Here is a 16,753-nt window from a genome sequence, read left to right on the forward strand (position 1 = left end):
TTCTGTATGTAACTGCAATTATGGGTGCCAAACCATCTCGAATTAATTTTTAACCTTTCACTTATTTTTTAACTGCAGCAGCACAACTAGCTATGGGTGCCCAAAAAGTAGCAAGAAACAATACCTTTACCTCTTTGAGCCTTTTGGAAGTGTTCAGCTTCTCAGTGCTCACCTTACAACATTTTTTTTAAATACGTGTTTGTATGCCCACTGCTCTTGCTCCTTGTACAGTGAGGAGCACATGGCAAGAAGAGACAAGAAAGAAGCATAGCGAAAAAAAGCGAAATAAGCGAGGACCTCTTTTGTATCGTACAATGTGTGTAACATTACTATTGCGACCACATATAGACAAATTATCACGGCTATGTATCCATTGTAGAGTCATACACAGCTGCAACACCACGACTAAGTTTCAACCTTGTGTTGGTTGAGGATCCCTTTATAGTGGCAAGCTAATGATATCTGCATTTGTTTGGCACATACTAAGATGCAGTGAAATGTGATATGGTAATCTCATTTAGAATGCACGTCATGTTGCTTCATTGTATATGTGGCCACAAGTAACTCTGGTTGCAAAGCAATATGGCAGAGCATAAACAGACGTCACCGACCACTCCAATCTGAACTTGCCTTTGCTACTTGCCCATTATCATCCCAGCAAAAAATGAATAATTGAATCTGCTACAGATAAGTGCTAGCTTATGCTAAGGACCAAGTATGAAGGGTGTTTTGTCATTATTGAGATCAGTTATTTGTTCAAGAACACTTGCTGTCAAACACAAATACATTGCTGTCGAAGCATCAAGACTCAAATATAAAGCAAAAAGAAGTGTCTCTTTAAAAATTACAGGCCACAAGGCAAGATAAATATTTGATATACTTGGAATGTAAGGCACGCACAAGAGGTGCTGCCATATTATACTTTTCCTTGTGTTGAAACCTGCTTGCTTTACTCACCCAACCCATCTGTAAAAATGCCGTGAAAACACCAAGGAGCTGATGCAGCAAGGTTGAACACATGTCCAGGGATTCCACCATTCCTAAGCAGCCCTACAGCTTTCACAGTCCTGCAACCATTTGTAAGATAAATATAGTTCTACCCAAAGTTCTTGGTTTACAGACACACATGCAAGACGCATAACCACTCTATAGGAAGTTTGCATGATAATGCGCTGGGTAGCAAAACGGATGCCAATATCAAGTATCCCGGCCTGCCGCTTCTTTCTTTCCGTTCTTAATTAATCAATCCATGGTTATTAAATGTTCCCCCAATGTGAAGTGTGCTGGCAGTCCGGTGAAGAATTGCAATGTATTTAGAACACAGTCCAATTCATGGCAAGTAAGCATGCAATAGCGTTTTGTCAGCTCTTCGAGAAAAGAGCATGAAGTTTAGCTAAAACCCATGTTTTTTATAAACACCATTCAATTTGATATAAAAGTTGTGAGCATTATGTAAAGGAACACGGATTCATGTTTAATCAATAATTTCTTATAATGTACTGATATGAATGCAACTAACTGAATATGAAACGATAATTTTTGCTTGAGAATTTAGAGTTATGAACACTATCGCACTTGCCTGCTGCATCTTGTTCAAAACAGCGGCAAGATAGGCTAGTTTGTGTAGGTGAGTAGTAATGAGCAGTGCAAAGTAACAAAAAGAAACACCAGTAACAACAGTATGGGGCAAGCACATACTGCCAACTGTATAATTGATTACACAAAAGTTCGCCTGAATATCAGTTAGACAACTTGTGCAAATGAAGGTCCAGTTGGGCATGAACAAGTTACGAAATCAACAATGCCTGCTTTCACTAACAGGACCCTCATTCACATAAAGTATGCAGCGATAGGCCCCTACCGAGGTACGTCACAGCATGATGTCACTGGCACATGTAAAAGGTGTGGCTGGAAAAACACTCCCGCTGGTGGCTCAGCCCGGTACAGTCGTGCGGTGTTTGGGGCAAGTTTTAATTTTTCAAAGCTTACACTTCACGTTACAATGTCGACATTAGCTGTAGTATGTGTCAGCAAACATCCAGCTGTGTGGTAAACTGTGTGGTAAAATATTTGCCACGCTGTCTGTTTATCTTGAAGAAATGAACACACGTGGTGGCCTGTGCGAGCAACAGCGGCATAGTCTTCAAAAATGTGCACTGTTCATTGCGGCATGTAGTGTGCATTGAAAGGTATTGAGAATATCGGTTCAACTGAGAATATTGAGTGTGGTGTGTGCAGTGTCAATAACAATGTGTCTTGTTGTTGAAGACTAGCACTCATGGCAGGGACCGGTCGATGAAAAAACTTGATTCGACATTTTAGTCAAGGTAAATATGCACTTGACGTGACCATCTGCGAGTGGGTACATCTCGGTGTTTGCGCTGTGTGCAGAAAAAAATTGCAAGGTCACCGGGCTGGAAGATACCATTTGCTGAAGCTGCATGTATCAATCGCCCCGACGAGTACGCTAGCTCAATAAAGGTATAACTCGTTTTATCGAAGGCCTCATATTTCTTCATGTAATACGCAGAGATTCTTGTTTCACATATACTCATTACCTTTACCGCTCGATATTCATGAAGTGACAATGCAAACAACAAGTTTGTGTGTTAGGTCCTAAGGGAGCAATGTAAATATGCAAATAAGTTGTAGGTGTCAGATGCAGCGATGTAACTGCACAAAAGATTACGTATATATTAGGCTACAGGTTTAGAATCGCATACATCTCGGTGGTCTATCAGGAACGTCACAAACAACTTCCTTGCCAACCAGCCCTTGCACAGAGGGAGGGAATGGCTGGCACGGTGCTCGAAGTGACGTCACACTATTTGCAAACATAGAGAGGTTTCTTACTTAGGCAACATTTTGCACAATATATTTTTTAGATGCAAGACTGTACTCATCCACATTGATCATACTGATGTCTTTTGTTGTTACTTTGTGCTGTGAGTTACTAGTCATTTAGTCACCATGATCTTTAAAAGCTAATTTCAGTGTTCTCTCTCATATTGCTGACAACTTTGTTGTTGCATAAATTGGGCAAAAAAGCAACACAGAAAGGCTGTCACAATAAATACACCAACATGGGTATTCTCCTGAAAACAAAAGTCGGCACTGGTCCTGTCATTATCCGTCTTCCTTCTCTCTTTGCCTTGTTTGTGCTGAAACAGCCAAACACCTGATGAGTTAGATGAGAAATATTAACGCATCAAAACTATAAGTGCTTGCATCAGCAACTACACAACAGCGTGATAACCGCACCCCTGCCACACAGCAGCGAAACATATTTTGAACATGCTGGCAGTGTATTATTTTATAAAAAGCAACTCTAGCAGATTACAAAATCTCACATTGTGCATGCAAGTTTTCTTCAAAGTCAGGCGTACAATGTAGGTGCTGGCCGGTACATTATTAGTTACAAGCAAAGGCGTCTTGCAGGTACACATGCAGATTGCACGAACACCTCTCTCTCTCTCTCTCTCTCTACACTAGGCACACACATTATATCTTTCAACAAGCACACGCCACTGTTTAGGGGCATAATAACGCTCTACCGTGAACGTATGCTAATCAACCCACTTAGGCGGTTGGCTAGGTGAATCGAGCCAAGTTACAAATTGTATCGCCCGCGAACGTAAACAAAATGCTGCTTTGCATGAAATGGCACTGCAGGCTTCGTTTAATCAACAACGTAGCAACCGCCGTGTGCGTCTTCCTCACTACATTGCACATATGAAAAAATCGATCACCATACACATGCACGTTGCCGCAGTTGTCTCGAATTAGCTCCAGTAAGGCCGCGCCGATGCGCCCTGGCTCTGCTGGCGTTAGCGTTGTCAAAGCGAATCGGCAACCGCACTCGCAAAGGCGCGTAAGGTTGCCGTTTCACGACGCCTCGTTCGAGTGCAGCAACACACACTTGCACTGAGCGGCATACTTGGTCCACATAAAAAAGTGTCCTCCTTACCTTTAGTTTCTTTCACACTGTCCTGAGGGAAGCGACCACAGGCGTCAGCCGTCACCTCGGAGTCCTTCGAGCGCCCGCCCAACCCGCCGATTCCTTGGACGACTCGCACTTGATCCGCACTCGGACAACCGCGGGAATAGGGCGCAATCTTAGCACATCACACGAACGAGGAACGGCGCTTCCCTGCGTAAATTTAACATTTCGTGCTCTCGTGTGTAGCAGCGCGAACACATGAGACACGCACCGAAACGGCATGCTCACAGAAACAAAGACGACAAACAACATGTGGCTTTAGCTGTGAATGGATTTGACTTGGATAGCTGTGTGAGAAAAATAAAAAAAAAACATCTGTCGCTGCTATAAACTGAAAAAAAAGTGTATGTTATCTGGCAAAATAACTTTAAAAGTGATAAACGGTTATTCAAAAAACAAGTTACAACTTATGAATATTTTCGCAGGTCTTTGTTTTGTTTTTGTTCTAGCAGACGACAGCCTCCTACTGCTTCTACGACAGACGTAGTGCGGTTTCACGTTCGGTGCGTGTCGCCAACGCAAAGCTCTACAGTAGTGATATCAGAGTTATCAATTCTCAATGAATCATAGGATGGCTACAAAGCAGTAACATTTTGACATAGTGCAGTACGCAATCTTTCAAGGTATGACATTTCTTTGCTCTGAAGCAAATCGAAGCAAGCCGGCCGGCGCAATCAGCTGATGTCGCCGCTACGCGAGGCATGGTCGTGCGCAATAGCGTCGCGCCCCGCGCTCGATTTGTCATCAAGCGATAGAGCTACTAAGTGGAATACAGCTAGATGCAGGGATTAATGGCGTATCACTCTAATTCCCGGTGGTGGCCGACTCAATCGCAAGAGAGCCCCGGGAAACAACCTTCAACTGCTCAAGCTTGTGTGTGGGTGTAAAAATACTTGTTTTCATCCGCGGCGGTGCAGCAATCTATAGTTGAAAGACATGCGAATAGCATGTGACGTATATACAATCCCAAAACATATGCACACAACAATAGATACGATCGCATATCGTACATAAATATACCAACACATAGCGTGTAAAAAGCAAATTTATATACATAACTTAAACGCTAAGGTACCTTCAGCGCGAATAGCTTAGCAAGCTAACGCACTCAGTTCACGTACGCGAGCACAACTAACCGGCGCAGGTTCGAGTCCCGCCAAGTTTATTTTTTTTTGTTTTTTTTTCAACGTTTTTATTGTACTGCTATCTTTTCTAATGCCTTAGGTTCTAAAACAAAATAAAATCAATATTGCGTTCAAGTACGTATGTGGGACTGTGTTTTTTGCGCAACAGTTATTATGACTTTTATTTTCATTATTAATTTTTTTATTTATTTCATAATATAACAAATTTAAGGACTAAGGGGAACAATTGGTCTGATTGATTGTGAGGGGACTCGAGAAGTGAGAAAACTCAAACCAAAAAATTTATTTGAGAAAAAACTGAGCATTTCACAGCCGGACCAGTTTCTTCAAGGGTAGGCCCTAGGTATGCGCGAGACTTATGACTATATGACTCATCTCAAGCTGTGGCAGTTGAGGGAAGGCAATGTCACCGAGAAGCAGTTCCAAAATATATTTTGGTTGATGTTTTTTGATTCCTCCAAAATAAGGGCTGCACAATTGTGATCGAGCCAAACCAAGAATTGCGGGCACGAAGTCATCAGACAGAAAATGAATAATGTTGATTGTTTGAAAAATTGCCCCTAATAAAAGGAAGAGTTATGGAGTGCTACGTAGCTTAACTCGCAGTAGGAATTTTATGTATACATATAGATAGTTTAAAATGGACAATGTTGCACACACAGACATTGGTTAAATTTCTTTGCAGCACAGTTGAAGCATCTATGTAGAACTGAAGCATCAAGAGAAGCTCATGCGTCCTCACTTTATTGCGCTTTACACAGCTTGTATGCGTCCATGCAGCCATGATATGATATATATTAAAGCATTTGTTTAACCTATAATCTTCTTATTCATTAAAGCTGGCCCATAAGTTGTGTCTTATGTAGCACTACAATTGAAGCGTAATCTGCATGGTGGTCTGAAACAATGCTTTTGACAATCTCAAAACGACCCAGCTCTACACACGACCATCCGTGCATCAGTGATAAGCACCATTATGTGTTTGTACATATCAGTTGTGCTCTCATACCTAATTATTTTTCTGACCACTTCCTCTGCCCCTACCTCGTTTCTGTCGTGAAGCTGTGGCAAGATGTGTATAGCTGTATTTATATTGTAGGAGCATATACTATCATTAAAAAATTATTTTTAGGCTACATTCAATTAGTTTTCATAGATTTTCATTTCTTTTGTCGGTGCTCAGGAGAGCTAAGCTCATGGCCGATATTTTAAAATGACATTTTTCTTTGCCAATGTTAATGAGAACAGTTTCATTAATATTGACAAGTTCATTCACATTGAATTTAGTTCTCATTATTATTGTTTCTATCAAAAAACGAGCCCTTGAAGTTATGCTTTTTTTGCTTGATTTGTTTTCGTGTGACAGCATGCAAGTAAAATGACAGTTATTGTCATTCCTTGTGAATCACACAATTTCCGTGTGACAGACTTTAGCACCTGGTCATCTGCAGAAGTGTTATTCATTCTGGAAAAGGGCGAACAGCGGTGACTGACAACACAGACTAGGCTGCGTTATTCTTTTGTACTATATATGTCACTGTGCATTCATTTATAACCTTATAGAGCTCGGATTTCCTGCTTAAAATGTGACAACTGTAGAGTTTCCACATTTTTGCAACAATCCACATGCCTTTCATACACTATTGCACATTTTCGTAAGCACCTTACAAAATCTGTATATTTCCGTAAGACCTTACATTCTGCATTTTCCTTATGAAAGCTTCTGTACATTCCATACACTTTCCTTATCCTTCCGTCATGAACTCTCCGTATGCTCCCTAAGTTTCCTTATCTTTCCTTATCCTTCCATATACTCCATAAAAAGCTTTCCATATATGCCATACATTTTCCTTATCTTTCCGTATACTCCATAAAAAGCTTTCCGTATACGCCATACAATTTCCTTATCCTTCCTTATACTCCATAAGAAGCATTCCGTAAATGCCATACAACTTCCGTATATTTCCATAAAACTCCATATTTCTTCCGTATGTAGCATAAGGAAATGTTACGGAGTCCATATATTTTCCGTAAGATTTCATACGGAACGTTTCAGTAGGGAAGGGTAGGCCATTATTCAGTTTCAGGAAACGTCCCTGGTGGCGTCCATGGAGGCGCCAGCGGCGAGACAGGTGTGGAGGGGGAAAGGGAGGTGCGTCACCCCAACGAAACGCGCGGTTCATTTCGACGACTTCGGGAAAGTGGCCTTGCCCGAAGGGTCAAAGTCGAAAAGGCACAACTGCCAAGTACTGCGTGGGGGCGACCACAAAGACACTGTTACCCAGCCTTCCCCCCTGTTTCTGGCGTCCCTTGCACATTCCTGAGGGGAGCCGGCCGAAATTCAAAATGAGGCGTGACAACAGGACACAGCCTAGAATTCGTGCATTTTGTAGCCTCTGGCGTGTTCGAAAACCGCCGGGACCGCGACCCCATTGTGTGCCATTCAGGCGAAACTAGTGCAAAAAAGGGGGCACGGTCAGTTTTAGTAATTGTTGCACACGCGTGCTGAGTATGGTTATTCGGTATTGAATTGGAGATGCGTACTGGTCTGTTTAAGTTTGTAGGTTACAAGATGCGGTGTTAATTTTTTTAAAGAAAAACCGCTGAGCTAAAGGATGAAGGTTAGTAAAAGTGGTTTAATCATTAGTACAAATATACCGAGAAGGTAAAAACTAAAAAAAAATGTTATATTTTTTTGTGTTTCAAAGGTTTAGTGTAATATCGTATGTCTTTACTGTCATGTGGGTGTGGCTTGAATTGACATTTAAGGAAGAAGATATTAACATAGACCAGATGATTTCGTAAAATGATTAAGTTTGGCGTCATGGTGTAGTCGTTACGCGCTATGAGAATAAAGAACAATTGGTGCACGGTTTCAGCATAAACCAGTGCAAGTGTTGTGGCGTGCTTTTGATAAGTATTGCACCTAAGATTACTTTTGTGTTCAGTTGAGGGACGTTTTTCCGTAATGATTTTAAGGGGTATTTTGAGTAATCGAAATTTTTAGCTCTGAGCAAGAGTATTAGTGTGGTTGCCACTTAAAAAAAAGCGTAGGTGCATTGTGGCACATTTGAAAGACCGGCCTGGTTGCCGAAAGCTCATTGCCGGCGCTTGCTGGTTCTAGAAGTTGGTCTTTGTGGTTTCAATGGTGTTGGGAAACTGCGGTTACTGTGATCTCTCCCGTCGAGAAGCTGATACTACCCGACGTCCGAGATCTTCCCGTCGGCGGAAGAGCTGTAGCGATCAAGCTATGCCTTGACCCAGCGGGTCATTCGCCACGCCGGATTAGTCTCGCCACGGCTGGACGGAGGAAGCAACAGAGGCCGACTCCACGAGACGGCGCCCACTGATTGACAGCGGCGCCAACTGGGTGGAATGTCGCCAAAGAGGGTTTTGGAGCCGCCGCTCTATCTCCCGCCTAGGCCACGCATCGTTAGCGCGTTAACCGGCAGACGACGATGGTGCTGGTCAAGGGGCTCTCCCCAGAGGAATCCACGAACCTGGCAACTCTCGAAAGGGCGCGCTAAGATCTCCTCGTGGGAACGCAGCCCGAGGCCGGCCCCAAAGGGGTCGAGGCGCCAGTGCGTCTTCCGCTCTCCCCCTCCCTGTTCTACGGCAGCGCTGCGACTAGGGGCAAGGGTGCGTGTGTATGTGCAAGCCTGTGTTGTGCCTCTACGAACAGACATGATGGGCGGTACTTCATTGAGAGGAACTGCCACATCACCATTGGTCCGCACTGTTTTATATAGTGATCCCCAACCTAGAGACCTGGGGAACGGGGGTCAACAAAAAGGGCGTGCAGTGCCTCGCCCAATGCTCTTCTCTTCTCTTCTGTCATCTCGACAACTCACTGTAAAGATGTAAATAAATCCGTTAAGTTTGCTCAAAGCTCTCCCCTAGTCCTTGGCTCGACGGAGCGACGGCGATCGGCCCCGCTACCCGCAGACTGTTGTCGCCGCGACGCGCAACAACTGGTGGCAGCGGTGGGATGTCATCAGGGACCTTCCTTCCGACGCGCTACATTCGTCGGAATTGACATACATGGTGAGCATGTCTCCTAGCGTTCGGTTGAAGCGCTCAGTTAGACCGTTGGTCTGCGGGTGGTAGGCTGTTGAGGTGCGGTGCGCCGTGCGACATGCCCGAAGGAGTTGTTGTACAACTTCGGATAAAAAGACACGCCCTCGATCACTCAGCAGTTTACGTGGTGCCCCATGACGCAGTACGAAGCGTCGCAAGACGAAATTGGCTACGTCACGCGCACCAGCCGTAGGTAGTGGAGCTATTTCAGCATACCTCGTCAGATGGTCGACCGCGACAATGATCCATCGATTTCCAGTGGCAGTGTATGGAAGGGAACCTTATAAATCGATTCCAACGTGGTCGAAAGGGCGCGCCGGACACGGTACAGGCTGTAATAATCCGGTTGAATGGGCCGCTCTCTTTCGTCGTTGGCATAATGAACAGGACCGAATGTATTTTTGCACAAAGGTGTACATACCACGCCAGTAGTAACGCTCGCAGATCCGGTGATATGTTTTTAACACACCAGCGTGAGCATGTTGTGGGTCGGCATGAAAATACGCACAGATATCAGATCGCATGTGGCGTGGTAAAACCAAGAGCTATTTACGGCCATCCGCATGGTAGTTTCTGTGGTATAGTTGCGCATCCCGTATCTCGAAATGTGTGGCTTGGCGGCGAAGAGCGCGTGGGTACGCAGACGACGAGGAGTCGGAAAGAATGTTGAGGAGAAATTTTATCCATGGGTCTTTCCGCTGTTCAGACGACATGTATGAGACGGAAATGGGAGCGATGGGAAAGTTGGCGTCTGAATGCAGGTCTGCGCTGGATCTCACTGGTGATCGTGAGAGGGCGTCCGCATCAGAGTGTTTTCGTCCTGAGCGGTAGACGACACGAATGTCGAACTCTTGTAGGCGAAGAGCCCAACGCCCAAGGCGACCTGAATGATCTTTTAGCGACGCCAACCAACAAAGTGCGTGGTGGTCTGTCACAACGTCGAAACTCTGTCCGTTTAAGTAAGGACGAAACTTGCTCAATGCCCAAACGATTGCGAGGCACTCTTTTTCAGTTACGGAATAGTTCATTTCCGCTCTCACGAGTGCGCGGCTTGCATATTCGATGACGTACTCTGGAATACCAGGCTTTCGTTGCGCGAGTACGGCTCCCAGACCAACGCCACTGGCGTCTGTGTGCACTTCAGTGGGGGCACTTGGATCGTAATGGCGTAGAATGGGTGGCAAGGTAAGTAGGCGGCGCAGTGTACGGAAGGCTTCCTCACATGCCGGGGTCCAGTTAGAAAGATTAGCTGGACCATTCAGTAGTTGCGTAAGTGGGGCTATTATTGATGCAAAGTTGTGGACAAAACGGCGAAAATACGAGCACAAGCCGATGAAGCTTCTAAGTTCTTTGAGTGAAGTCGGCTTCGGAAAGTTGGCTACGGCTCGAAGTTTGTCCGGGTCGGGGCAAATTCCATCCTTTGACACAACGTGACCAAGTGTAGTAAGTTGGCTAGCCCAGAAGCGGCACTTCTTCAGGTTAAGCTGGAGGTTTGCCTTAGTAAGGCACTGAAGAATTGTGCGCAGACAGTCGACGTGGGTAGGGAAATCAGGAGAAAATAAGATAACATCATCAAGGTAGCATAAGCATATTTGCCATTTAAAGCCGCGTAAAACGCTGTCCATCATTCGTTCAAACGTTGCAGGTGCATTGCACAGACCGAATGGCATAACCGTGAATTCGTATAGGCCATCCGGCGTAACGAACGCTGTTTTGCGACGGTCACACTCTGTCATTAGAACCTGCCAATAACTTGAACGTAAGTCCAGCGAAGAAAAGAATTTGGCACCTTGTAGGCAATCGATAGCGTCGTCGATGCGGGGAAGAGGGTACACATCTTTCCGCGTAAATTTGTTCAGTCGCCGGTAGTCGACACAAAATCCAATCAAACCATCTTTTTTCTTCACTAGCACAACAGGTGAAGACGAGGGGCTAGAAGATGGCTTGATGACACCGCGCTGAAGCATATCGTCCACGTGCTCTGCAATTACACTTTGTTCCTTGGGTGATACGCGGTAGGGGCGTTGCCGCAAAGGAGGGTGCGTTCCAGTGTAGAATGTGTGACCGACGGTGTTAGTTTGAATCAGTGCCTTTTGAGGAAGGTCAAATGAATCACGGAATTCATGCAGAAGGGTTGTTAGCTGGTTCAGTTGATCCAGAGGAAGCTTGCTGTCGATGGAACGATCGAAGATATCCGAGGAGTAGTCATCCCGCGTAAAAGGAGGAGTAACAGCGTTCAGTTGAAGTTGCTGCCCATTCTCGTGAGACTCAATAGGCACAATAACGTTGTCATCAACAAGAAGAACATAGCCCAGTCTTTCGTGAGCTTTTAAGGAGAGAGGGCATGAGCTAGGATTGCAAACGACAATTCCGGAAGTATCTTGGTGAGGTGGCAGAACGGCGTATGGCAGAGACGTACCGTGGCGGCGACTGAAAACGTCAGACGGGGAGAACACAACGGTAGAGCCGGACAGTTCAGTGCGATTGACGGGAACAACGATGGCACTAAGAGGGGTAACATCTATGTCGGAAGCAACAAGAAGCTTGCCAAGGTGAGTGAGCTCAATGTCGGTAGATGGCGAATCAGAAAACACAGAAAATTCCACCCGCGCGCGAGCGCGGTCAATTACGGCATGGTGGCGTGACAAAAAATCCCATCTAAGTATCACGTCGTGGGAACAAGTGGCCAACACGAGAAACTCAATGTGGTACAGGACGTCCTGAATGATTACTCTCGCTGTACATGCTCCGACTGGTCGAATGGGTTGCGTGCTCGCGGTATTCAGCAATACGTCGGAAGGCGGCGTCGTTACTTTTCGTATCGAACGGCAGAGTTTTTGACTCATCACAGATACGGCAACACCCGTGTAAACAAGCGCAAGAGTTCGTAGACCTTCAACAAACAGTTCCAGAACGTTTGTGGGGGACGGGCGAGGACTTCTACAATGCGACGACTTCGCAGCTCGTGCCTCCGGAGCTGCGGCAGTCAGTTTTCCGTCTCTACGGGGTTTGGTCGGCGACGCAGCGGGGACGGAGAACGGTAGCGGCGTGGTGAGGATGAGCGTCGGGGACCGAATGGTCGGTAGCTGGCAGCAGGGTGGTGGACTAGTTCGGATGGGGACGGGTCGCGTTGCACTGATTGACGGTCGTATTGACGGGGCATTTCTCGTTGCGCGTTGTACGGGGCCGGGAAAGAGTCGTCAGAGTACCTCGGTGCTGCAGCCGGGCCGGTTGCGAAGCGCCGGCGACAGAAGCGCACCATGTGACCTGGATATCCGCATGCATAACAGATTGAACGATTGTCAACTGTGCGCCAAGGGTTTCCGTTATAGCGCTGTTGTGTTGCTGGAACTGGCGTCATTGGTACTCGTAGAGGCTGGGGAGTCGGCCGAAGTGGAGGTCGTGGTGGAGTAGCAGCAACAGCAGCGTAAGTCAATGGCGTGGTGACAGGTGTTGTCTGAGAGACGGGCGGCAGTGCCTCAGAGACCTGCGCCTGTATTACCTGTCTGATGGCGGGCGCGAGATGCTCAGAAGAGGGTTCCGATGGCGGTTGAGACGACAGACATGAAAGTTGTCGGGCCACCTCCTCGCGCACATATCGTTTGATTTCAGACATGATTGTGTTGTGGTCTCCACCTAGGGTCAATGCCGCGAGAGTTTCGTCGGTAGCCGTTGGCCGCCGTGTCATGACCCGTTGTTTGCGCAATTCCTCGAAGCTCTGGCAGAGAGTGGCAAGTTCAGACACGGTACGGTGGCCCTTGGCCAGCAGCATCTGAAAGGCGTCGTCGTCTATCCCCTTCAAGATGTGCTTGATCTTGTCCGCCTCGATCATTGAAGGGTCAAGGCGCTTGCACAAGTCGAGCACATCCTCGATGTAGCTTGTGAAGCCTTCCCCCTGAAGCTGTGCGCGTCCCCGTAGACGCTGTTCGGCACGGAGCTTGCGTACCTCAGGGCGACCGAACACATCGGTAATGCGTAGCTGAAAAGCACCCCAAGTGGTGAATTCCGAGTGGTGGTTGTTAAACCAGAGATTCGCTACCTCTTTCAGGTAGAAGGGTACATATTGCAGCTTTGATGTGTCGTCCTACTTGTTGCTTGCGCCTACCTTTTCAAATGTCGACCACCAATCTTCTACGTCTTGCTCATCGGTACAGTCAAAAAAAGGTGGATCGCGCACGCGTAGCACAGTGGGCACGATGACCATTGGAGGCTGGGTCGTACCTTGCTGGGTGGTTTTTTCAGCCATTTCTGGGATGGCAGGTAGTTTCCTGTTGCGGAGTTCTAGGTTGAAATACCCCGCACCTCCACCACTCTGAAACGGGATTTATTGGCACAAGTAGTACTTGCACAGCAGGTCTATTGATGAAGAAAGCGGGCGGAAGCAACAGACTCAGGAATCACAGCCCTCGGGGGAAACGCTCGCGCTTGGCTCCTCTCGCTAAAGGCGTGACCCACTGCGGCACATAATCTTCTTCCTCTCTACAACACCAACGCAGTCCCTTGAAGAAAGAATCCGACGTTGAAGAACCGGGAGGCCGCATCCCAACAATTGTGTTTACTCACACGGTTGAAGTGTTTCAGCCATTCGTCGACATCTTCTCCGACCCTCCCGGAGAAGCTTCATGGTACCATGTGTCGGGGCCACGTAGCGCCAGATAAAGAGTGCGTGGTGTCGCCGGCAGCAACCGGATCCATAGAGAGCGGTGGTAGACGGGCTAGTCGGCGGCTTCGGCGTAGTTCTTGAGGCAGTGCTTCCGTGATCGTTCACCTGGGATCGCTCCGCTGTACCCGCACCTTCCACCAATTTTGTTAAAATGAGATGCCTTCATTTACAAGAGATGATGAATGCGAGAGTTTAGGGATCTGGCAGATCACTGCTCGTGCCAACCTCGTTCTCCTCTTCTTCCACGCGTCCCCTCAGTATCGTAGCAATACGTATTGCCATACCTTGGTGCCTCTCATTGTGGTATGCACGTTTTATTTATATACTTGTTTTTGAGTCAAGGTTTAGTTTCTGGTCAGCACCTGTTTTGTGCACGCCTTTTTTCCTGCCGTGTGCGTCCTTTCAATCAAAGATGAGCGTCTGCCAAGTTAAGTTTCCATTCCTATGCACTTCGCGTTTGTGACGTCCCCGCAAACATGGACTGAACCCTGCTCCTTTCAAGGTGTTTTCGCTCGTTTCTTAAACCCACGCATAAAAAAGCAAAAAAAACCTTCGATGTAACGAATGGGCATTCCGGAGTGGAGTACCTGGAAAAATTATGTCTACTATTCTCGCGGGCTCTCCCACGCAAACACGAGGACTGGGCGGCGCCTTGTCGTCTACAGACAGTGTGACAGTTCACGGTGGAGATAATCCGCGCGCACCTTTCAGATTTGTGGCATGGGGGAGCAGCAGAGCACCTTTTGTTGGTTCGGGGAACGCGACCCTGCCGCAATGCCTGTGTCGGGTCCGACCTGACTTTTCGTCAGCCTCCGTGGCTCCAGGGCTCATCACTGCGTTCTGCGCGGATGACCACCCGCGGCGTTGAATGACGAAGAAGCGGCGGCTACGGAGAATTTCGCGGGAGACACGAAGCTGCATAGAGACGTCGAGACTCGTTCTGGACATCGGCTCGTTAAGTACCAGAAACCGGGGCAATCGGTTTGGCGAAAAACTTTTAGGCACAACACTGCAAACTCTGGACGTTGGCCATTACAGACGACACACTTTGTCGGAAGCATCGGGACCATTGTTCGCCCGCAATTAAAGTGTCTTGGGACAGCTCGCCCATCTCTCTCTCTGAGGCTTGAGTTTGTACATTGTTACTTGCTCGCCTTTGTTCGGGAGAGGGTTTTCTACTGGTGTGAGCCGCGAGGGCGGCCGTCGAAGATGATACACTCTGACTGACGAGAAAGTATGCCGCGTCGATAGTGGCGATTGGTTTGGGGCCCCGGTAGGGCGGGGTTAAGTCGTACAAAAAGGGACTACGAGACGATACGTGAAAGGTCAGAGATACGATGCGAAGGGGGTCAGAGATATACGATGCGATGAGCTCGAGATGATAGAGAGGCAAGGACGGTACGATGAGGAATGAGAATTGGGGATAGAAGGCGAGTGAATGGAGCGTTACAAAAGAGGGCTAATATAGAAATCACTGAGAGGCACGACGTAGACGACCATAACGAAGACGATGAAGACGCTGACGAATTGGACAGATCAGACCTCGACGCCAAGAACCAAACTTCGGCCCCGATTCGAGCAGCCAACTCCGAGGCCCCGACTACATGGACATTCTGTGAGACGAACTTCACCTCCCTTACTTAAACGAGCTTTGCTGGTAGGGATGCGGCATATTGAGACATTTCGCGGTTTTATCCATTGATAACTTTATCATTTGTGTCGTCCTGTGTTTACTCTGTATTGAGGCACTCCTGTATTGTCACCGTTAATTCGCTTGTGTATCCTGTTTCGCGTGTCGCGAGTATTTCCTGATGTGTTACAATTTCGTCTAACAGAGATGTCGTTCACGGACAATATGTGTGTACGCCATTTGCACTTTCTATTAAAATAAATGAATCAGTAAACAGAAACAGGTCGGCCCCAGCACGAATCCCTGTATGTGAGAAGTGATCGAGACACATAGCCAAGAGGGAACCGGATAGACAAGGGGTTGAGTGGTCTTCCCTCTCTTTTGTAATCGGTGGCGTAGCGGGGGACGCCTCACGTTCATGTTACCCGAACCACTTTGTTCTCTTTGTCACACAAAGATGCACCCATTACTTTTGTTTCCATTACTCACTGCGTCATCCACAACTTATGTTGAACGCGCTTTGAAGGCATTCTTAGAGCAGCTTTCAGTGTCGACCTAACGCGGAGGCGATCACTGGGACGTTTTGAGGTTATGCACTTTTGTGGAAGTTTCAAGTTCATGTATGAGCATGAGCATGCGCCCAAAACCAGATATACTTTTGCTTGTTTCGTATTACAATATATGAGGTACCCATATCGAAATAAAACAGATGCGATACCAAGCAGAAGAAATATCTGTTTGTTAATGTTAAAAGTTGTTAAAAGTTGTCAATGATTGAAAGTACTTGGTACTATACTATGTGAAAGCATAAAGCCGTCCCGTAAACCTCGCGCGTGATGAGGTCGCGCCGACAAATGTTGATCCTCCTGAACTAAGTGATGCGTAGCTGCCTGCAAAAGGGTGTGTTGCTCCAGGTACGCGCAAAAGCGTTCAGCGGCGTCGCCGTTGCTACATTCAGCTCTGCTAACAAATCACATCGCGGCCGATGGGGACTTGTGCTAATCTAAAAAGCAGCTCCTCCGATAAATTATCGGTGCGTTCCTTAAAAGAAGAGAAAACGAATAATGCGTGAGCCAGCCATTGAATATAGGCTTTGGGAAAAAGGAGCGAGCATTTGCTCAACACGTGCGCTAAATTGACGTAGCCAAATATTATTCTGCGATAGCTTAGCTTATGGTAAAGAGGCAAAAAACTTATTTTATTGCGACTACCTTTCTAGTTGGGCAATGACAGGCATT

This window comes from Rhipicephalus microplus, chromosome 8 (genome assembly GCF_043290135.1).
Source record: "Rhipicephalus microplus isolate Deutch F79 chromosome 8, USDA_Rmic, whole genome shotgun sequence".
NCBI lineage: Eukaryota > Metazoa > Arthropoda > Arachnida > Ixodida > Ixodidae > Rhipicephalus > Rhipicephalus microplus.